General features: G+C 47.4%; 1 protein-coding gene across 1 annotated transcript in view; it reads left to right on the forward strand.

Moving 5' to 3' along the window:
- Window positions 1–22,956, forward strand: part of LOC119407300 (laminin subunit alpha-1) — a 133,573-nt gene that overhangs the window by 550 nt on the left and 110,067 nt on the right. The window lies entirely within an intron of this gene.

Below are 22,956 nucleotides of genomic sequence, written 5' to 3' on the forward strand. Positions count from 1 at the left end.
ATGCAAACGTATGATTTCATTATGACAGAGCGTTCAGGCATGATGCCGATTACTTGCAGACTTAGTGTATAGGTATACCCAAATGAATCCGAGACAATTAGGCGAATGAAAGGATGGGACACATTCATTGTTGTCTTCAACTGTAGTTTAGTAATTGTTAAGTAAATTGAAAGGAATTAAAGTGGACGAAAAATCACCCTTTTCTTACGTGGGATCCGAAACCACAACCTTCGAATTACGCGTTCAATGCACTAGGCGCGACATTTAGGAATACTGCGGTTTCGCACGGGAAACAAGTTATTATGCCACTTCTTTCAGCCACAGCAATGGACAACGTCAGATCAAATATAGTACATCTATATCGTGGTATAACTAAAAGGCATCGTATGTTAACTCTGCACTAGCAATGTAAAGACACTCGTGGGGTCGAGAATCACTCAGGAATATGTCAATCTAGCGAAAGTGCAATAAGAAAGAAATTGTGAATCTTTCTTTTTCTTTCTGATGGCGAAAGCATATCGCGTGCATGGTTTCATTTGCAACACGCCTTGGTCGCCTGCGGATGCACAGGTGACCTTGGTGCCCCGACTGCTGCATACCAGATTCATTAGCCCGTGTGCGGACCGCGATGCAAGAACACATTCGTGCATTCTTGATTGGTCACGTAACACGTGCTCGAGGTGGGGACGGGTCAATCTCATGTTGATTTTATGAATCACGGACGCTGCTGACCTATCGTCGTGTAGGAAAATGGGCGTTCATGTGTGCACACACCTCTTATGTGCACGTGTGTGTCACTTCGACCCGTAATCTCAACCGTAATTAGCTGTCTTATTCTTAATTGTGAGATAATTAGACAGGGTCGTGGGATCACCTGCGATGAGCGGTCTCCTAATGGTTCGCGGCATTCGTCCGCAGCGAGTCAGTTGACTTTCCGTGCGCAGTCATTAGTGCGTGGTCGCTCGCATCGCGTGCGATTAGGTATGCAACCTTGAGTCGTCAGCCATGGCGGCCGCATTTCGATGAAGGTGACACCCTTCAGGCCTGCGTGTACTATAAATTCAGGTGCGCGTTAAAGAACACCTGATGGTCAAAACCAGGTATTCTTCAGATATCAGATAAGTGTGGTCGAAACCCCAACAATTATTATATTATTAACAAGCTTGAGTCATCATTTCATCGTTGTGGCTTGGGAGGGTAAATGATTGTTGGGATTTCACGTCCCAAAATCACGGTATGATTATGAGAGACGACGTAGTGGAGGGCTCCGGTAATTTCTGTGATCTGGTGTTCTTTAACAAGCACCTAAAAACCTAAGTATACACGGGCCTCTAGCATTTCGCCTCCAGCGAAATGCGGCCGCCGTGGCCGCGGGATTCTATCCCGCGACCTGCGGGTCAGCAGTCGAGCACCGTAACCACCATGGACCACCGTGCCGGGTGCCTTGGGAGGCAGCATTACAGTCCGCGGCGCTGAACTTTCAAACGTCCTCGTCGCAGACATGCATATGCGTTGTGCCGGGATTACGTATGCCGATAGAAAGCGCGTCCGCATATGCATGCGTCGTCAACGGCCTTGCTGACGGCGACACGACATTGCACGCCATCACTCATCAGACGCACCCTTGTTATCATCGTTATCTTTGTACTCGGTCACGCAGCTTCGACATCATTTGGCGTTGCTTTTCTTTTCTTGTATCTTCCCTATGCACATAAACTGCGAAGCAGGAAAACGAAACCACGTCGGTGGCATAGCGAACGACTTCAGTGGTGAGGGGCCCTTTAGTGTGACTTCATTTGTCACACTTGAAGCACGTGTAACATGTCAGCACTAAGCGTTGACCCTATCAAGACTTCGCGCTTGTCGGCTACACGCTGTTGTCTCCGTTTGCGCAGTCGCAAACACGGGAAATGAAGTGAAATCAGTTGATTGCGCACGGTAGTCATGCGAGGCAAGGAAGAACTGATGGGCGGCTGCATGGCAAAGCAGTGCCGGGGACAATTCACGTCTCATATTTCGCATATATGGACCAATCGAGAGTATGTACTATATAGACGTCACGGGAATCACTGTTCTGCGTCACGAAGTGCACCAGAAAGACGAGAAACACCAGGAGATAATATTGCGCTCGTTTTCTTTTTTGTATATTCAGATGCTGGTGAGAGCCCCTTTAAAGAGCCCCTAAAAACCCGCTTCGAGTTCAAAGACGAGAGAGTGATTTCCTTCTCGCCTTCACTGCACTTCTGACAGGCGCTATCTCCTCCTCGCCACTTATTTCTTCATAAAACACGTGGACAATGCCAGCACTTAAGCGTTGCGCCTATCAGGATTGGCGCTTTTCAGTTACACGCTGTTATCACCGCTTGCGCACTCGTAAACGCACGAAACGATGTGAAATCAGTTGATCGCGCACATTAATCATACGAGACAAGACAGAACGGACGTGCGACTTAATGGCGAAGCAGGGTAGTAAACAATTCACAATTTATATCCCTCGCATTTGGACCAATTGAGAGCTCATTTCCTCATGACTTATCATGAACAGACTGTCATGGCGTCACGAATTGTGCCGGAAAGGCGGGAAACGCCAGGAGAGAAGAACACGCTTGTTCTTCGTGTTCTAGGAGGTTGTTTATAGGGGCCCTTTAAGAGATGATTAGAGCGATGTTGTATGATTCAGACTCCGGATTTCTTCGTGGCCGTCAACGGAAAGCCATTCCTTGAATCGAAGTGACAAGTACCTTTCTCGAATGAAATTACGCATGCCTGATTAGGTGATCTCGCTAATTTTGTTTTCAACAGCCTGGCTAATCGCAAGCCAATATAGCTTCATATTCCCGATAACTTTTGCCTTAGAATTGTTGACGTTATCTCCGCAAAATTCAGCCACGACATTCGAGGTTTCATCCTAAAATCAGGATTACAAAGATGAGTGTTAGAACTACCGTGATATACATGATAGACGATAAGGCGCATTCGAACAGCTTTAAGCACGTATAGCGTTCGCCGCGTGCGTTTTCGATTCGGAAAAGGACCCACCAACTGATTTTATTTGTGTTGTGATAACGCTATGCAAAGGTGACTCTATAGTTCTGACTCTGGAAGAGCAGCATGAACACGATTGTACAGTGCACTTAATTGTACTGTTATGGATAATTTCACGCATTTCATTGCTTAATCGTTCGAGGATATATACGTCATACTGATCTGCCGGATCACATGATACCACGGCTTCGCTGACCAATCACGTGCTGACCCGCTTACCAATCACCGCTGACCAATGGCTTGGACTGGGGCTCGTTTTGTGGAGTTTGTAACTGCAAGCAAAATAAGCTAGGAATTGCAGGTGTCACTACTTATTACAAGCGGCTGTTGCTAACTGCTTATACAAGCTATACCTATAGATTCTAAATATGTGCCAGTCACAGTTTCTATAGATAGAGTCAGACGTTTCGGCTCCCCTCGGGGTTGACTGTATCGGTTGTGGAAGCGGTCAACCACTGAGGACCGATGATTCCCGAAACGTCGGGTTTCATATAAAAAACTGTGGCTGGAGCTATTTCAGCATATTGTATTCTTTCATCCTGCCAGACAGATCTCTGTCAAAGATGCCTGCATTTAACTATTTAAATCTTACAAGCTATTGACTAACGCTAGAGCCTTACATGTAGCGGCTACGACCTCGTTCTGTCGTTGGCCTTCTGTGCTGGTTGACGGTATAATTTTCTGTGCAGTGTTATTCGAAGTGCAGTTTCCGTCATGGTTTCATTATTACTTCAGGTAAGTAAGACCCGCTGGTCCAACAGTCTGTTCTGACGACAAAAGCTATAGAGTCGGTAGAATTAGTGTTAATAGAGTCAATAGGCTCAGTATAATCACGACGAATAAGCTGATTGGTACATGAAAATACCACGTCCTTTCGACCTCTGCCGCTGAAGGTGTCTCGAGGACTTCTCTTTCTCGGACAGCCTCGAACAAGAAACATTCCGTGAGTCGTTAAACTGGGTCGTAAAGCCCGCTTTAATTTAGGAGCTCTCGCGAGAAAAGGAAAATGTCGAGAGAGAGCGTCTCGCTTAGGCGTACGGTACGAGTGCATACCTCACGCTCAAGCTTCCGAAAACAGTTTAAAAGAACCTTCGAAAAAGAATGCGATTGCTTTCAGAGATACCCTGTTAGAAGACGACGACCGCCTTCCTAATTCCATACAGTACCGCATGGGTTCTCACGCCGTCTCACGAGCGCTGCACATGGAGGCCAGAGCTATAGCTAGAGAACGCGTTAATGAACAGAGCAACGAGAAACAGGTATATGTAGAAATCCGATGGGGGTTTATTCCAGACGCGTGTACATCGTTCAAAGGCCTTCGTTCAAACGTCGTCATGTTTCGATGAGTATTTATTCAGCAATCGTCAGTGAGCACTGGTCGTGCTACGCTTCACCGAACGCACAGATGTGCAGGCCAACAGGGCAGCTCCAGACAGACCCAACCCTACAACAACGTTGCCGTTCTCCCCCATTCAGCGCTGTGCGGGAGTGACATTTCCATACCCATGACAATATGCTCATCCGGTTAATCCAGCCTGTATGAAGTGAGCCGCATGCGTTCGCTGTGCTGCACCGAATTAGTTGAATTGGATCTACGTGGGCTCTTCCGAGCTTTTACCTATTATAATGACCAAGCTACCTCTCCTTCTTTCGTTTTTTTTTGTTTATTCTTTTTTTTATTTTGCGAGGTGTGTTTTTGTCAGTGAGAGGTAAACAGCTCCTTTCCGGGAAAAAAAGAATGGTTCCTTGTACGCCAGGTCATTCATGACTTTTGAAAGGCATGAATGGTGCCCTAGGCTTTCCTTTCATTTTTTTTTCTTCTTTGCATGCTGGAAGAAGCTGAAAGACTCCGGAAATAACCTTGTATCACTACCCTCCCCCTCCCAGCATGTTCGCACGTCAGCACCATTGTCAGTAGGTATATATATATATGGGTGTTTGCCTGGGCTTTTGATGCTTTCTCTCCAAATTCACGGTATAGGGAGCTTTCTTTTACGGTGTGGCGTGTCTTTCGGTTTGTGTGAACTTTCGATTTGTACGAACGGGCTTTCGCCGTTCAAACCAGTGACGACGCCAAGACACCGCCCTGATGGGGCTCCCGATCTCTTTACTTCAAACGAACGCCGCTGGCAAACTAAAACCACCGCAGCACACACATAGTCGGTTACAACTAGGGCTCCGTGTTTTCGGAGTTTATCTTTCTGGAAATTCGGAGGGCGTTTCTGGGAGCTTATTTATTTTTTTTTTGCAAAAATTCGGCGATTATCGGCGTTTATTTTTTCGTAAATACCCAGTTCTCCGAACTTCGAAAGTTTAATTTTGCATCGTTCTCAATGCTCCAACATCTTAGATGAAATGATATTGTACACGAAAACATCAGAACACACTAAGCGTATTTTAGTTGTCTGTAAGGATGGAACGCACAAACACATGTTGCACACAAGAACAAATACTTGAATACAAAACATCTGCGTTTGTGTGTATTACAACATTAAAGCTTGTTAAGCGTACTTTACGAGGTCCGTGTATTCGATGTCGTCTGGCATACCCCAGTGCCGCCGAGGGACCATATATCAAGGGACCATATATGTCGTCTCGGCCAAACCGGGCCATTGATACATCGGCCAAACCGGCCAATGTATCAATTACCGCTTAGAACATGTCTTTCGATCAAGAAAATGTTCACATTGGACGTTAAAATTGGAGTTTATCGAATAAATCCGAACTGTGGAACATTTTACCGGCAAGTGTTTATCAGATTGTTTTTCGGATTTATCCGAAAACACAACCTCAGGATACAAGCTCCGCCCGCTGCCATTCATCTGTGCAAGGCAGTCAGTAGTTTCCATTCAGACCATAAGCCATTTCTCGCTGCTAATGTAAATACTACGCATATCAGTAATTAAAAGTTCGTCGTCCCTACTTAGAATATTGCGTTTACCCGAGAAATGATGTCGTAGTATTGCCGAAATTTACCTGGAAGTTCAACTTTTTAGACCGAATACCAGCGACGCTAACATGTGCTTGCCGTTTTAAGTTGTGCTTGCCGTTTTATCTGGACGAACTAATAATATAAAAGTGTTGCTAAGGATACTTTTTACATGTTAAATTTATTTTGTGTTTTCGTTTTTACGGTTTCATTGAATTTTATGTGATTGTCGAATTGAAGTTGACACATTGCTTGCCGGTTTATTTCGTTCGGTTTCACTTGTATTGCTTTTGGTGTGTGTATGCACACACACACACACACACGATCTGGTTAGAGTTATAATTTGGCGTCATTGTGTTGTCCGATTTCTGTTATATGATTACTAGCGATGTCACTCAGGTTTTGGCGAATTCTAAATGCAGTGGCGGTTTGCGTATTTTCTCTTTTTTTTAAAATTCATTGAGCTATTTCTCTGTTTATGTTCGATGAAATTTGAACTAGATATGTTGTTTTTCACTCCGTACGTTGTTTCATTGTTTTAATTGCCCTGTACGCTTGCCATATCCCTGCCATTTTGTACGCGGTCGTGGTCCTAGTCAAGCCCGTGAATAGGCTTTTTGACCCCGGCCCTCAGCGTCCCAAACGATGGAATGTTGGAATGAATAAAGTTTCCACAGTTTCAAGACGTCACGGAAATGAGCAAATACGATTGGATGGGGGCATTTATGCAAATTTTCTCCGGGTGGGAGAGCGAGGGTTGTGGGCGGCGCTTACATTTACTCTTAGGGTGTAACCGACTATAGTCGGATACAACTTTAAAAGTCCGTGGCATTTTCTCCTCAAAAGGTGGACACTTATAGGCCTGCACCAATGGGCGCGCACCCCACACTGACGTCACGAGCTGGACGGTCGGTGACTCCGCCTTCGGAGAAAGTTGCCGAGTGCATGAGCGGGACTCCTTCTTTAGTCGCGGAGGTTATCGGCTGCCGCGTTTCGGTCATCTGGGCGGGGCCTTTCCGGACTTCTTAAGTTGTATACTACTATAGAGTATGTTCAAACAAGAGATAATAGACACGTGAGTTGTGTTTCTTTTCCTTGCGTGTTGTGAATGTTCCACTTTAGTGTCCCATTGAGATAGTAGAACAATCAGTGTGTACTGGTTAAGTATTTGTTTTTGTTTATATGACATAACGAAAACTATCTATGCACGAATACGGGCTCTGGCTACTCCTTAGCTCTTGAACAAGGGGAAGTGCAACGTACAATTTGTCGCTATAAAATTTTAAAAAAAGGCGAAAGGCTATGTGAGGCATGCATACAGATCACGGTTTCTTGTGAGCTCACTTTGATGTTCTACACTCCAGCAGACACACAGAAACACATGCAACACGCACACGTGGGGCACCGACGAGAGTTGTCGGGGGCACTTCCCCCTCACAGCCCCACTGTAAGCTTCAAGGGTTGTGTTGTGTTCACGTTGTCATTGCTATTCAGGAGGTGGCTTGAGCTCGAATAAATTCTCGTGTGCTTAGATTTAGGTGCACGTTAAAGAATCCCAGGTGCTGGAAGTTTCCGGAGCCCTCCACTACGGCGTCCCTCGTATTATTCGTATCATGGCAAATTTGGGACGTAAAACTTTAATGATTATTATTGAGGTAGAATTTTTCTGATTGACTCTAGAAATTTGTTGTATTCACTCGTTGCCTGCTTCCCCCACCCCTCCGCAATTGCATTATATAGTCTATATTTCGACCCGCCCTCCTACCACACCCTCTGGCACAAAGCCTGGGTGCGGTACTCCACTGTCGTCTCTTCGTTTCCAGCACTACAGATATTAAATGGTGTATCAGAGCTTCTTCTTCTCGGTCCACAAATCTCTCTCTTCCTCTCTCTCTCTCTCTGTAGGCAACGTGGTAACCACTAAAAGCTTCAATGCTGACGTGTACGCATGCGCAGTCTGGCTGCAAACCGTGCAGGTATAATTTCGCGCACAAGACGAGCACTGTATATATGCGTAAGAGAAAGAGAACGGCGGGTCGCGGTGTGTGTGTGGTCACAGAGGCGTGTGTAGTCCGGTTCGCCCACGCGACTTTGTAGGAAGCTGCTCGGTGCCCCAATATGGGACGCGCCAGCCGCGGCCGCGCCTACTCGAGAAACACTGATAGAGATGGGAGCAGATGCTCCCTGCGGAAAAGGCCGCATGCAGGGTGTTTCGTGTAACTAGAACCAAATATTAAAAAAAAGAAGAGGCAGTTAACCGCAACTGAATGAAACCAATGACATATGGTTTGCCCTCATGTGGAGCTAGTTGGGGTATTTTTTTAAATATTACGCTTAATTCTGATTGTCACCCGCCACAGTGGTTGTTATGGTGCTCGATTTCTGACCCAAAAGGTCGCGGGATCGAATCCCGGCCGTGGCGGCCGCATTTTTGATGGAGGCGAAAATGCTTGAGGCCCGTGTACTTAGATTTAGGCGCATGTTAAAGAACCCCAGGTGGTCGAAATTTTCGGAGCCCTCCGCTACGGCGTCCCTAATCATGTCGTGCTTTTGGAACGTCAAACCTCGAAAGTTATTATTTGGATGAGTCAACACTAACTTTATTCATGCACTGGATAACGTGCATTGAACAGAGCGGACGCTACCCGTTCTGGAGACTTAAGATATAAATATTTGCTTTCGTTCATATCTGCGCATAATTTCGCTATAAAAAATAATTAAGGCTATTTTTTCACCTTCCATTCGTAATGACTTTTTTTAATTATTATTGGTTATGGCGCTCGACTGCTGACCCGAAGGTCGCGGAATCGAATCCCGGCCGCGGCGGCTGCATTTTCGATGGAGGCGAAAATAAGTTTGAGGCCCGTGTACCTAGATTTAGGTGCACGTTAAAGAATCCCAGGTGGTCAAAATTTCCGGAGCCCTCTGCTACGGGGTCTCTCATAATCATGTCGTGGTTTTGGGACGTTAAACCCCAGATATTATTATTATTACTTTTTTATTATAGTTCAAAAGTATTGTAAAGAACACGAAAATTTATTAAACTTCCGTTTCTTTTGGAATAATCGTTTACTTGTTCGCTCTGTAGAATCTGGCAACTCTGACTACGATACTGCGCGATTGCACAGTTGTTTTCTCCGGTTGGCTTCCCAACAACGGAAGAGCCTTCTATGCACGCAGTTCTGAGAAAAAACCGCTTGGCCGACTCCTTCCACTCTCACTCGCACCCTCAACCTCAAGTATTCTCCCTCTGTTCTTCACGCTCGCCAGAGGTCGCGACCTTTCGCGCCGAAGGCGACGAACCGCTAAATGCCGCCGACCGGAGCATCAGCTGCAGGATAGAGGGAAGCGGTGGAAGCATCCGTGGCTCCAATCTTCTCGCTCTTCTTTTTCCCGTAAATGTGTGCAGTGTATCGTGCACGGTTAGAAAGGCGAAAGCCTTCGATGCCTCATCAAACGCAAAAATTGACCGTCGGCGTCAAGCAAAAAAAAAAAAAAAGTCATCACGCGGTGACGTCACGTGGCGTGACGTCATCATGACCTCAAAGATCACCATAATGTGTGACGTCACATGATGACGTCACTACATGACATAGTCGCTTGGTCAAAGGTGGGCCGAGCATCAAGGCAGGGCAAAACCAGGTGAGCTGCTGAAAGCTTGCAATGCCTCCGATCCTGGAGGCAGTGCAAAACTATACGTTAGGTGCAGAAAGATTTCGGAGAGAGGCGCAGAAGTATGAATACATCGACTGAGAAGAAAAAGAAGAAAATGGCCTTGGCCTTCGAGTCCTCTTATGCGAATGCATAAGCGAACCTGGGAGTTTTTCCCACCATGAATTTGCTTGTAGTGGGGAGCGGGATATCGATAAGTGGCTTGTGATTGATTGATTGATTGATTGATTGATTGATTGATTGATAGTTAATTGATTGACTGACTGACGGATTGATTTAATTGATTTATTTATTGATTGATTGATGAGGAAGGATGAATACACTGTGTATGAGTGGTTGTGTGCGCGAACCTTGATATCTCCACTTGTTCGGGAGCTTTTGTACTTTTTCAGCAGACACGAATGCTCACGAATTGGTGCCCCAGGTTTCGCTGCGCCTGTTCACTGTTTGCGAGAATTCGGACAATACACGGTTTATTGATCAATGTCACATTATGAAACTTGACCGTGCTCATTAGGCGGCGAATATTGGAACGAAGGTTCTTTGAGAGCCTACAGTTCAAATCAGCTGTGCTCTCACGGTAGAAGTTATGTAGGCGGACACGTGAAGAGCATCAGTGAGGCGTAAATAAGGCCTTGCAAACCCGCCCTGCGCTTTTAGACAGACCAGCCATTTCGGTGTCGCCCTCGTGTGGAACGATACGCAGAGAAACGTGGCCTTCGAGACGGTCGATGGAGAGCACCGTTTGTTATCTTCGAGGTAATGTGTAAGAGCTCCCGTAGTGAGCCTCCTTTCCGAGAGGTGACGCGGGCGCAGCGCTGCGCGTGTTTTCGAAAGGCGCGTTTCCTTGTTGCACTTCCTATTTTATATCCCTTCGTGTTGAGAACAGGACCGCGTGCACTGTTAATGGATTGCTGCCAAACAGACATTTATGGAGCCCTGGCCTGCATTATATGCGAGAATGCATATCTTATCTGTGCTCTTTGGTTGTTCTACTTACCTACTCAAAGATACATATAATTGATGCTGTGAGGCTGTATAAATGGTCAAAATATTTGTTAAGGCGGAAGCCTTATATGCCTCACCAAACGCGAAAGGTAACCATCGTCCTGCGTCGGCGTCCACACGAATGAGGCAAAAATCACCATCACGCAATGACATCATCACTACGTCACGTGAGGTAACGCCACATGATGACGTCATCATATCTTAGGTGAGGGCATAAGGACCTTGTGAGTTTTTTTTTCTCACTAATTAAGCCAACGGACAATTGGGCCATGATATATAGAGGGCATTATTTGTTGTTTTAACTGTAGTTTGGTAATTATAATATCAATTTAAGTTAAATTTTACATTAAAGTGGACGAAAAAACACCCTTTCTGTCGGTGGGGCCCAAACCCACAACCTTCGAGTTCTTATAGATTCGGGCCTCACTGACGGGAAGGGTGTTTTTTGGTCCACTTTATTTCATTTAAATTTATGTTATAACTACTACACTACAGTTAAAAATTAAGCCATCTTCGCACTAGAGGTGCCAAGCCTGAAGGAAGTGCGGAGCTGGGAAGCCTTCTTTGTTTCTCTTCGGTTTTCTCTTTCTTTCCTCCTCTCTTTCTTTCTTTTTCTCTTTTCCAGTTTTTTCTGTCTTTATTTCTCTTTTTATTTCTATTTTTCTTCCTATTTCTTCCCTTTCTTTCTCTCTCTTTCTATTTCTCTTTTGCTTCCTCTGTTTTTATCTCTTTATACGTGGTTTAGCCTGCGTTACGCCAAGTGACAACAACATACGACAGCCCGGGCCCCTAAAGTGCTCCGCACTTATCATCATCAAGGCGCTCGAAGAACAGGAGGAAGAAGACATCTCCTTGGCGCGTGCGCGCTCTCAGTATGCTACAAATGGCTACGTACGTGGTTTCGCCAGCGTCAACTATGCCAAGCTACATGAGACGACGACAGCATACGACAGCCAAGGCCCCTAAAGTGTTCCGCACTTAAAACATCAAATAATGTCATCTAGGCTTTTCTTGGTTCAGTTGCCTGTTGGATTCATTTGGATATGTCTAACGAGGAAACGAGCCCCTCGAAGAATTCCCATTTTTAATTAAACTAATGGTTTCTCAAGTTGTTGCAACTCTTGCCTTGTTCTCCTTGATAGGAAATTAATTTCCAAATGAGGCCCCATTGCGGTATTTTAATTTCCGTACCTCATTCTGGTATATAAATATTTCGTAGCCTTACTGTTGTCGTAATAACACCTCTGTGGTTGTGATTAAGAAACTATACCTTCTAAAACCAAGCACAGGGAATTTCAAGCAAAGGGCGCCATGATTCACTCATACCAGTTTCATCGAATTATTTTTCTCGAACCTGATGCAGTAAATTAACATTACCACTGTTCGCGCACATTAATTTGAGAAATTGTGAATTCGAAAAGCTTTGCATTTCACGTGACCTTTTTTTGCTGTTTTTATTTTATACGGCTAATGTACGTACATATTGCGACGGGTATCAGTCAGTACCCTGCAGGGGCGTAGCCAAGGGGAGGGGGTTAAACCCCCCCTCGAAAATTTTCAGTTTTGCTTGCGTATATATACACTATATACACGCACACATACAAACGCACGCACGAACATACATGAAGTATGGTTGAACCCCCCCCCCCCGCCCGTTAAAAATTTCTGGCTACGCCCCTGGTACTCTGGTCGCAAATCCAGTGATGAAAAGTAGGCAGCCGAATGAAGACAATCGATGACATCATCAATTTAAGGAAGCGGATACAGATCCTTTTCGGTGACCGCGTTTAGTTTCCTGTATGCGACACAGAATCGCCACGATCCATCGTTCTTTCTTACTAACATCACTGGTACGTGCAGTCCACGGACTAGAGGACTCTTGAACACTACCTTTCCGTAAACGATATATGATGGCCGGCCCTCGTTGTTTTCGCGCTAACAGTGAGCGCTGGCTGACTGTCTAGGTGTAAAACGTTTCCGCAATGAGGAATCAAGGCTGTCGCTTTGTGTATGAGAATGACCCTGCTTGGGGTGCAAGAAAAAAACAAAACAAAAAACTCGCAGGATCTCTTATGCGTTCGCCTAAGACGACTCGAAGGCGAAAGCCATCTTCTTTTAGGGGCGAAGCTCCTTAAAGGGACCGACAACCAACTTTTGCGGTACCCGTTTTCTTGAGTGCAACGGGAAGCTTACCTGTCAGAGCTTCTAATCACGGAATGGTAACGCGGAGAACGCCGTAAAACATTTGTAATCAGAGTTTTTCGATCTGCAGCGATTATGCAGTCTTAATATCACATGCTGCAAACAGTGAGAGGTGAGCGCGATAGCGATTATACGCCAGCAGTGGCGACAAGTTATGCCCTAATTATAAAACGGCAATGTTACGTTTGCAAAGCCTGCGGTGCTGCGACTACTGCTTTCTAGCCTATTAAATTATTTTACAATAGTTATAGCGTTTTTCTGGGGCTTCTTGTAGAAGTACTTTGGCCGTACACAGGTCGCTTTATCACATTTTAGTCAAGCCAAGCCAAGCTAAGCCTTCGAAAACGAAACAAGTTGTAGGATACACCAGCAGTGTTGTTCATGAAGTGGTAGCAATCCTCCACAGAACAGTAAGTCGATGGCATTTTGCGAACAGTAGCGCAAACTCGCGTGCTACTCTTCAAAAGTCCGATACGACGAGAGCAGATCGAGAGTCGCTACGCGGGAAACGCCGCCGGACGCCTCGCGCATGCGCCGCAGCCTCCGTTTCATTGGAAGCCACGAAAGCAGCGCCGCATCTCATGCTTTACTTCTTTTACCTTAGAAACAAACGGGATTCGACAATAACATACATATTCAAAATTTCAGCCCTCGTTCTGGTGCGTGTAAAAGCATTGCACTACGTACAACAAAGTGCTTAAGACTGCATACGTCTAGTTCATGGCGCTCGCGCTAGGCTGCGCGACATACCGGTTTTTGTTACTTTTAAACGCGATTTAAAAATATAAATCCTACTCAGATCGCGAAAAGTATTCTGGAATCTGTCACTATAATTCACGGCCTTTTCATTTCCACCAGGATCTAATCACCCGTTCTGGCCAGTTGTCGGTCCCTTTAAAGCGGCACCCGTTCGTCCCTCGTAGTGCGTAACCAGTCGTAACGCTAGTACCAGATCTTGACCTCCAAGGTGGTGCCGGTGGGAGATTTCTCCTGTGCGTTGTTGAACAATAAAAAATTCGCAGCGTGCGCGTTAACTAAAAGCCGAATTCTTCTGTCTCTCATTCCCCATTAGCAGCCATTGGCATGTTCCAGTAGGAAACGTTAGTAGAAGTAGAAGTGTCTGAAAGCCGACTTCTTCTGTCTCTCATTGCCATTAGCAGCCATTGTTTACCTCCAAGGTAGTGCCTGGTGAGATTTCTCCTGTGCGTGATTAAACAATAAAAATTTTGTTCAAAACGCCGTTGATTGATGAAATAAACCAACGAAAGACGCCAGATGTTTTCTAAAATCAAGACGAAAAGACGCCAGATGTTTCTAAAGCAAAACGAAAAGACGCCAACTGCTTAACGAAAGACGCCAGATGTTTTCTAAAGCAATGATTTTCTAAACAATGAAAATTCACAGCGTACATGTAAAATTAAAGTGAGCTGCAAGTCGTCATAACTCTCATCGAACCTTTAGTATAAACGCGCCCGATCTCACGTCGGTGATGATGTACTGGGCAGAATTCACGGAAGATTCACGGTTTACCGATGAACCTCCGCAGCTTCGCCCACTCATCATCATTCACTCCGTGGATATGCTGTGATTTTTTTCTTCCGAGTCGATTGTATTGATACTCCCCCGCCACCGAAAGGCCTCTGCACCTATCGTGGTTTTGCACTGCCTCCGGGATCGGAAGCGATGCAAGCTTTCTGCACTTCACGGTTCTCCGGGATCGGCCCGGGATCTCCGGGATCGGATGTCATCTGATGACGTCATACTCTGACGTCACTTGATATGATGTCATAGCGACGTCACGATGGCATCCCAAGCTTTAATGACCTGCGACGTCATGATGACGTTGCCTCACGATGATGATATTTTGGCGTCAGTCGTGTTGACGCTGTCGCCGCTGACGGTCTCTTTTCACGTTTGATGAGGCATCTAAGCTAAGGCTTTCGCCCTAAAGGGACCCTGCAACACTTTTTGAGCATGGTCAGAAAACGCTGCCGATCGATAGTCGAGGGTCCTGAGAACACGCGAGCCGAACATTATAGCGCAGCACGCGGCCAAGAATTTACAATTAATTCTCAGTCAGCCAGAAATTCATCCCTCTTCTCTCTACAAATTATGCCTATACCCGAATTACTGCGCCATAAACCCAAAATCCACGGCCGTTGGCTTATTTGAACATCGTGAGCTGCATAGTTACCGTGACCGCCGCGGGATGTCGCCACGTGCCCGCGCGCTCGCTCGCGATAACGCTGTAAGTAGGACGCGCGTTAGAAGAAAAAATGAAGAGTGCTCATGGTCATGACGCGTGCTGGCAAAGGGACGCACCTTCTTGCCCCCTTGGGACTCTCCCCTCACTGCGTAGCTTTCAGCGCGCTCGCTGGTGTACGAAAGGAGAAAGAAAGCGCTTAAAGCGTGCGGCAAATCCTTGAAATCTCTTAACTCAGCTAGTACTTCACGGTTTCTAAAAAAAATTTGCGGTAGACGATTCGTAAGGCAAAAAGCTCTTTTAATGAAGCCATTAGACTATTACTTGGAAAAATGTTGCAAGGACCCCTTAATAAAGAAGCATCAACCGCCACGGTGGTCGACTAGTGCGTTTCGGTTACTGGGCGCTCTGTGCAATCCGTCTGTGTCGAAATTAGAGGGAAATCACTGCATTTTTTACTCAATCATCCCCGAAAAAAGCTTCGTTTAATCGGGTTTAGTGCCATGGTAGCTTCGTTAATTCGAGTTCATAACGACATCGAACCCTATGGGCACCGGCCGGGGAATGGAGATTCCTTCGTTAGATTGCAAAATGCGTAAAGTCTTGTTTCATTAGATCGAGTTTTAACCCTCAACGTGGGCCAGAACCATTCATTCCGTAGCAGTTCTATTTTTTAAAACACGTTTCCTGAATCTTTGGAAAACCGGAAGTGCACGGAAGAGAAACAGGAGTCTCACTCGTTCTTCGGGCCACTAAATAATGTTTGACGATTTGGAGTACCTTCTACTTTACTACGAGTAGGAGGCGTTAACATTAAAGGGAGTTTAAGAGAAATTAATAATCACTTAGGGTGCTATACGCACACTACAATGGCACAGCAGTAAGCTGCCCCGGTATCGCAATGGGAACGAGCAACGGCTGAGACGTATGAAGAAAACTTATGACAGGTCGTTTTGAGACCGCAGTCTGCGCATTCACAACGCAATACTAAGGAAAAGCACCTGCTGTCTCGCGCAGCTTTTTTGCTGTCGCTCACACTTTGGCTGTGACCTGGACTAAAACTTTGGGGACAGGTCACCTCCCGTTAGCCACGCATTTTTCCGCAGGCGTGTGCCTTTTAACGTACATTCGACATTTCCGTGCATCTACGAAAGGCTAAAGAAAATGCGGGAAGCTTGCACTAAATTGTGCAAAGCTTGGCACCAGTGGCGTAGCCAGGAGTGGCACACCGGGCCCGTGCCCCCCGTCCCCTCCCCGAAATTTTTATTCCGTGGCATAGACAGCTGGCTGGTACAAAATGACACGCGACCCCCCCCCCCCCCCCCAAAAAAAAAAAAAAAATTCTGCCTACGCCCCTGCTTAGCACAGCGAACCTGGTTGATCCTCCACTCGTCGTGCTCAGCAAGGCGGGCGTCACAACGCCGGCGGCGATTGGATCCAGCGTGCTTGGCCGAAGAAGCGGCATCCAAGAGATGGCAACGGGCGCATCCGGATTACGCGCAAAGCTTGCCACTCTGACCCCCGTATTCTAGAACGTCCCTTCTCTCCGCGCTCCACCTTGACTCGAGAATGTCGATGGCAAATCCACCTTTCGGCAGGAATGTCCACTGCATATGAGGGATAGCCGGCATCATTTCGTGAGAACCGCCGAGTCATTTTCAGTCGAGCGGCGGTGCTGTTCTTAGATCGGTCAAGCGAAGGGTGAAGTTGGAGCCGAGGCTTGTTTGAGAATACGGGGGTGAATGCGTTGAAATCGCTGTCCCAGAGCCACGGTTAGGGTGCCACCCTACCACGGTGTATGACACTGTAGCGGTTGCTATGGCGACGGCTCAGTGGCGGCTGCTCCTCGGCGCGGAGGTGGCTTGGCTATTTTTAGCGCAGGTGGCGCGCAGCTATGGCGGTTGCTATGGCAACGGCGCAGCAGGTTTTTTTTTGTTAACGGACGTCTTACTGCTAGCTTTAACAGCTTCGCTGTTAAAGAACAAAAAGAGGTTTCCGCCTGCTGGAATATCGCCTGCTCAAGTGCGCGCCTCTTTATCGGCAGTTGCGGGGAAGTGGAGGAGTTGGTTGAGGAAAATAAGACTGGCACTATTCTCCGCATTCCACAAGGGAGCATGACTCAGCGCCACGGGAAGGGAACATTTGGGGAATAAACGAAAAAAAAAAATGGTGGGCTCTCTCGTAATCGATGGTAGTTAGTTGCTGGCATGAAATGGCTACCGCCAAAACAGATTAACTGGAGATGATACCAGCCAAAAAAAAAATTCTCAGGGTCCCTTATGAATTCGCCTAAGATGACTCGAAGGCGAAAGCCCTCTTCTTTTTCTTCTCAGCCGATGTATTGATCCTCCCCCTCCTCTTCCGAATGCTTTCTGCATCTAACGTGGTTTTACACTGCCTCCAGGATCGGAGGCAATGAAAGCTATCTTCATCTCACCTGATTTTGCACTGCCGCCGTGATCGGCCCACCTTTGACCTAGCGGCGGTGTCATGTGATGACGTCATCGCGTGATGTCACGTTATGTGACGTCACAGATGGCCTAAATCTGCGACGTCATGATGACATCATATGGTAGCGTCATCACGTGATGCTGTTTCTTCATCACTCATGTTGACGACGACGCTGCGGGACGCCAACGGCGACGGTCAATTTTCGCAATTGATGAGGCATCCAAGCCTGTCATCCTAATATTCTGGTGTTTAACGTCCCAAAACCACGATTGATTATGAGGGACGCTGTCATCATAAAATTAAAGTGGGTGTAGTGCGTGTTCGCAAGGGCACACCCGACCCACCGCACCATATTAACCGAACCTCGTTACAGGTCTCGTCTCGGCCAAACACCATCCGCGCTGTGCCGGGCGCTAGTGCGTTGACTAGTGCGCCGGACGCACTTTGGCGCCCTCTCTCAAGGGAGGCTGCAAAACCCGCGCTGCGGAGTTCTTTTGAATGATTGCGCTGATGTTCTCGTATTGCTCTCGCAAAGATGGCGGGATGTTCTAATTTAAGTGCCCGGCTCTGGATTTTGGCTGAAGGGCACTTGAAGGTCGCCGACCACGGGAGCTAGAAGCATTTAATGCTTCAAAAAACAAAACAAAAGAAGAGATGGTGGAGCAGGATAATTGAAGCAGTGTGCAGAGCGGGCGTTCACATGTGTCTGACCTCTATCGACTAAAAGATGAAGCGTGCAACCTCTTGTGACGGAGTGCCCTGTAGGGAGGGACTCAGTGGGAGACAAACGGGCTTCAAAGCGCGGCGTGTACGAAGACGCTCGCTGAAGGCATACACCCTGTATGTCTAGAGGTCCCTGGTTCGTTCTCGGGTTTCGGCACCAAAATCTAGATGCTAAGACTGAGCCAGAGGCCATGGCGTCACCATGATAGAACGTGTTCACATCTTTTTCTTCTTTGCCTTTTCTGGCTGGCTGCGTTTATTTATCACCTTTTATACACACCCAATTACCGAGAGCTTTAGTTTGTCCACAAACTTGTTTGCGTTAGCGTTATACCGAATACCGTAGCCGTAAACGTGAGAGGTCAGATAGGTGGTGCCATCTGGCGGGGCCGAGGTGAACCAGGCAAGCACAGAACTGTTATTGCAGAAACGTAGTGCATTCTACTTCCCTGCTGCTGTAAACTCTCGGCATCGGCTTGAAACCGAATATGTTGCCTTTTTAAACTCGTTTTCCATAAGGACACTAGGCCAAAACAAACAAACGTTTCTATAATTGTGCTTGCACGAAGTGCCATGAGATGTAGGTGTCATCTTCCTACCTAAAACCTGGCATTCCGTAGACTCCTTTGCGTGTACCGGAATACCGGACAAGCCAATAGCCTCATACATCTTTCGAGATCCTCATCCCCAAGATTTCGAGACGTACATGTCGCGCCATCTCTCGGCGGCCGCCGGGCGCCCCGCCGTAACTGAATTGGAAGCACACGAAAACAAATCATATCTCACGAACGAGACACGATATCGAAAACGACTCGCGGTTTTAGATACTAAAGAACCACTAGACGGAGGCCGCAGGCGTGCGTACGCGCGTTCCGCACATTGGTTCGGAACCCCTGCCCCCTATATCATCGTTCACACCGCTACTCCCTTCCCTGTGGCGCTGAGCCATGCTCTCTTATGTGCTTCAGAAGCCAGTGCCACGTTTCTTTTCCTAAGAATCATCGCCCAAGGTCCTCGTCCCGTGGGAGAAATCTTGAAGGTTTTGACTCCTCCTTACGGAGTAGCAATATGAAAACTAAGGAATCGAGAGGGCGATATTTGTAGTTCGTAATTGAAGGGACAAAATAAGAAGGTAAAGTGAAAATAACTTGTGGGAACTAGTGCCGTCAGGTGGCACGATACAGAAAAAAAAAGCATAGAGGTGACCGTAATCCTTGACCTGTAGGCGTCTGGTTTTCGCACTCGCACCTCGGCGTTCGTGTTCTCTGGTGTAATCCTTGGTTTAACTCCGAGCCGGATCTGCTGGAGCACCGTCCCCATCGCTCGGCGGCCCACAAGGCAGTTAAAGCACCTTTGTGCTTCTTAAGAACTACGGGCCTTTGTGAACGCCTATGACTGTTGTACAGTGCCACCGCCACATACGTGTCAGCTCATTTATTGATCATTTACTTTTTTTTTCTAGCTCCCACCCTCTCTCTCTTTGTCTCTCCCATCTTTCCACTCCCCTTCCCTTTCCCCCGGCGTAGGGTAGCCAACCGGACTGCTGTCTGGTTAACCTCCCTGCCTTCTCCCTTTTTGTGTTCCTTCCTTCCGGATCTCAGAGGCCACGTAAGAAGCTCGTGGTTGAGATCTGCTCCTCTAGGTGCTCCAACGATCCCAGCTGTTCACAAGAAAAGCGCCTGCTCTTTCAATAATCTGATTCAATTATTTTCATTAGCTATCCTGACGGGTAATTGACCCATACATGTTAAGTAAACTTATGCTCTCATGTTTATACTTAAGTATACATATTTCATATGACTGAGTGCTGACCTCATTCATCTGACAGAACTTGCTGTTCGCCGGAACAGTGAAGTTTTCGTCTCGAAACCTCTTGTATGGATCACCGATCACTACCAATCTTCTCTGGGTGAGACAACAGTGACTCTGAGCGTGGCTTGTACCTTTTCTTAGGTTTGTAACCGACTATGCATTTTTCTCATTCCACATCCACCGGAACGCTGGGCTGGCAAGCAGTCGAAGCCGCGACGAAAGAACGCCCTCGAGGAAGCAGCAGAACTCTACACATTCAAATCAGCCGGCCGTCAAAGGTGCAATTCCTCACCGCGTTTACGTCGGCGCCCCCTTCTCTATCTACATCACCGGTCGTTTTTCTTTCGATAACCGCGCGGCTGAGAGCTTTTTATTGCGCGCGCCTTCGAACTCTCCCCTCACCTTCTCCGTCTCTCCCTCACTCTCTCTCTCCCCTTCTAATCCGAGTCACAGCTCCGAACAGCAAAAAGCCACTTCCGGCGCCCCACACGAGCCCCCTACACTACATACTACGCCGGCGTACACGTAACGGATACAACGGGCGCCTGCCCTGCTGCTTATCGTCGTTATCAGCCGAGGGCGAGGAGGGTACGAGCAGAAGGAAAAGCACCCGCCCACTCTCAACAACCTAGGGACGTAACGAAACTCGTTGCTGGGATAGTTGATTCATGCTCATAAATACTCGATGGCGCGGATTAGACAAAGGACAAAGGAAGAAAGAACACTGAAGCACAAGACAAGCGCTTGTCCTGTGCTTTAGTGTTCTTTCTTAATTTGTCCTGTGTCGAATCCGCGCCATCCGGTATTTAAACCTAGGGACTTCTCTAGGGAACGGCTCCGAGCCTTGCGCGGTGAGAGCGTGAAGAGCGGTTGCGTTGTGATGAGGGGGAGAGTTACGACCGCCGCGGAACGTGAAGAGCCCGGGCTTGCTTGCTCGAGCGAGCGCTCGTTGCGTAAAAGACGCCCCCATACGATCAACGTTCGGTTCGGTGGCGGCATCTGAGCGCTCTGAGCCGTCGCGCGTAAAAGCGGAGTGAAAGAGCGGCGGCCGACGAGGGTGGTCGGCTTGGAGGGGCCGCGCTGACGCTGTTGAACTAGAAGTTTGGGCGAGTTTGCGACCATTCATGCTGATATCGCAGCACACGTCAAGAACAAGGACGCAGTGAAGTTAACAATACCGGCGCAGAGCTGACGCTCGCGCGCGCTGGTTTCAGTCAATATCACGTTGATGACCAGGGCGCGCGTCTCGCGCCCACGACCATGTGCTTGAGGTTGCGGTTCCCGGTTGTTCCATGGTCGCGACGTCGGCGCTCCGGTCTCCTCCTCGCCGCGGCGGACGTCGCATCGACGTCGTCGGCGACGTTGACGGCTTCGCCTCGACGACTTCGTCGTCGTCCTCCTCACCGTGGAGGTTGTGCTTGTGGTGGTGGTGTCGCGGATGGTTGCGATGGTGGACGCTGCTGGCGGTGCTCGTCGTAGCGGCGAGCCCTTGCCACGACAACGACTGTACGTGGGACGGCAATTGTCCTGACTACTCTTATCCTATTGGTGAGCCGAAACTCCTCCCCTCTTGCAGAGTGTAACATAGCTTAACGAAATATTTGTGGCCCTACTAAGGACGAGGAAGAAAAACGGGAGAAGACAGGATAGGGACTCCGAAGGATAGACAATTTCCATAACAGTGTAATTGCAGTGAGTTGGGTCGCATCTCCTCAAGACTTGGACTTACAATGGGGAGGCTTGCATATTCAACACAGTTTGTATAATCACGTGCCTACAGGTATACGGTTGGTAAACCTTCATTATGATGGCGTGCCTAGTCGAATATCTGGTGCCCTATCCTGTCTTCTCTCGTTTTCCTCCTCTTTCTCAGTTGGGCCACAAATATTTCGTTAACCTTTCCCTTCCTCTTTTGCTGAGAGATAGGAAGTCCGCCGGGCTATGGCCCTCGCCTTTAGAGAGATATAATTAGTAATATATACAGCGCCGGCTGGTCAGGGGGCCCGCCTCGCGGTTTCGTAACTCTCGATTGCGAGACCGCGAGAGGCTTCGGGAGACACCTGGGACGGGCAAGGTTCCGGCTGGCGAGCGAAAGCAAGACGGCCTGAAGTGGTGTTGCTATATCGCAGTCCACTGACTACCTTCTGGTTCCTCTGTACAAGTTGGCGAGTGAGCGTTCGTCGTTGATGCAATCATTGCATCAACGACAAACGCTGACTCGACATACTATATGTACCGTTGGAAACTGGAACTAGCAGCACTTAACACTTTACGGCTGGAGATCATCGGGTCACATGGTTTCAACAGGACTTTCACCAGAGTGTTTGAGAACGTGATTTTGCAATTTCTGCATGACAAAATGTACGGAATCTGTGTGGCAACATGGTCATACAGATATCGCGTCTCATATAGTATCCCACTTAAAGGGACACTAAAGAGATGAACGATTTTTCTATTAATAGTAAATTACTCTTTCAAGACACCGAAAGTACCTCGAGAAGACACTTGGTAACCGAAAAAACGCGCAGAAAAAAAAAAAAATGCTGGCGCTAAGCCACTTTAAAGTTCCCGCACCAGCTCACTGTGACGTCATAGATTTTTGACGACATTTACTGGGGCCACGTAGTTCTTTGTGGTAAAAATATAGTTCATCTGAGGGAGCCAGAAACTTTACATACCCAAGTTTCAGGAAATTTCGTTGAGCCAATGAGGTCAAAATGTATACGCGCACCTTTAAATCCGTGACGCCACGCTGACATTCAGGTGCCGATGTTTCGGCGCCAAATTTAAAGATGAAACTTTGGCTTCATCTGCTCTTCTAGTGATGAACTATGATGTTGAAAATAGCGGCAGTAGTTTTCGAAGAATGAGTCTACGGCTTCCTATGGCTTCGAAAACAAGCTGGCAGCAC

Source organism: Rhipicephalus sanguineus, chromosome 10 (assembly GCF_013339695.2).
Source record: "Rhipicephalus sanguineus isolate Rsan-2018 chromosome 10, BIME_Rsan_1.4, whole genome shotgun sequence".
NCBI lineage: Eukaryota > Metazoa > Arthropoda > Arachnida > Ixodida > Ixodidae > Rhipicephalus > Rhipicephalus sanguineus.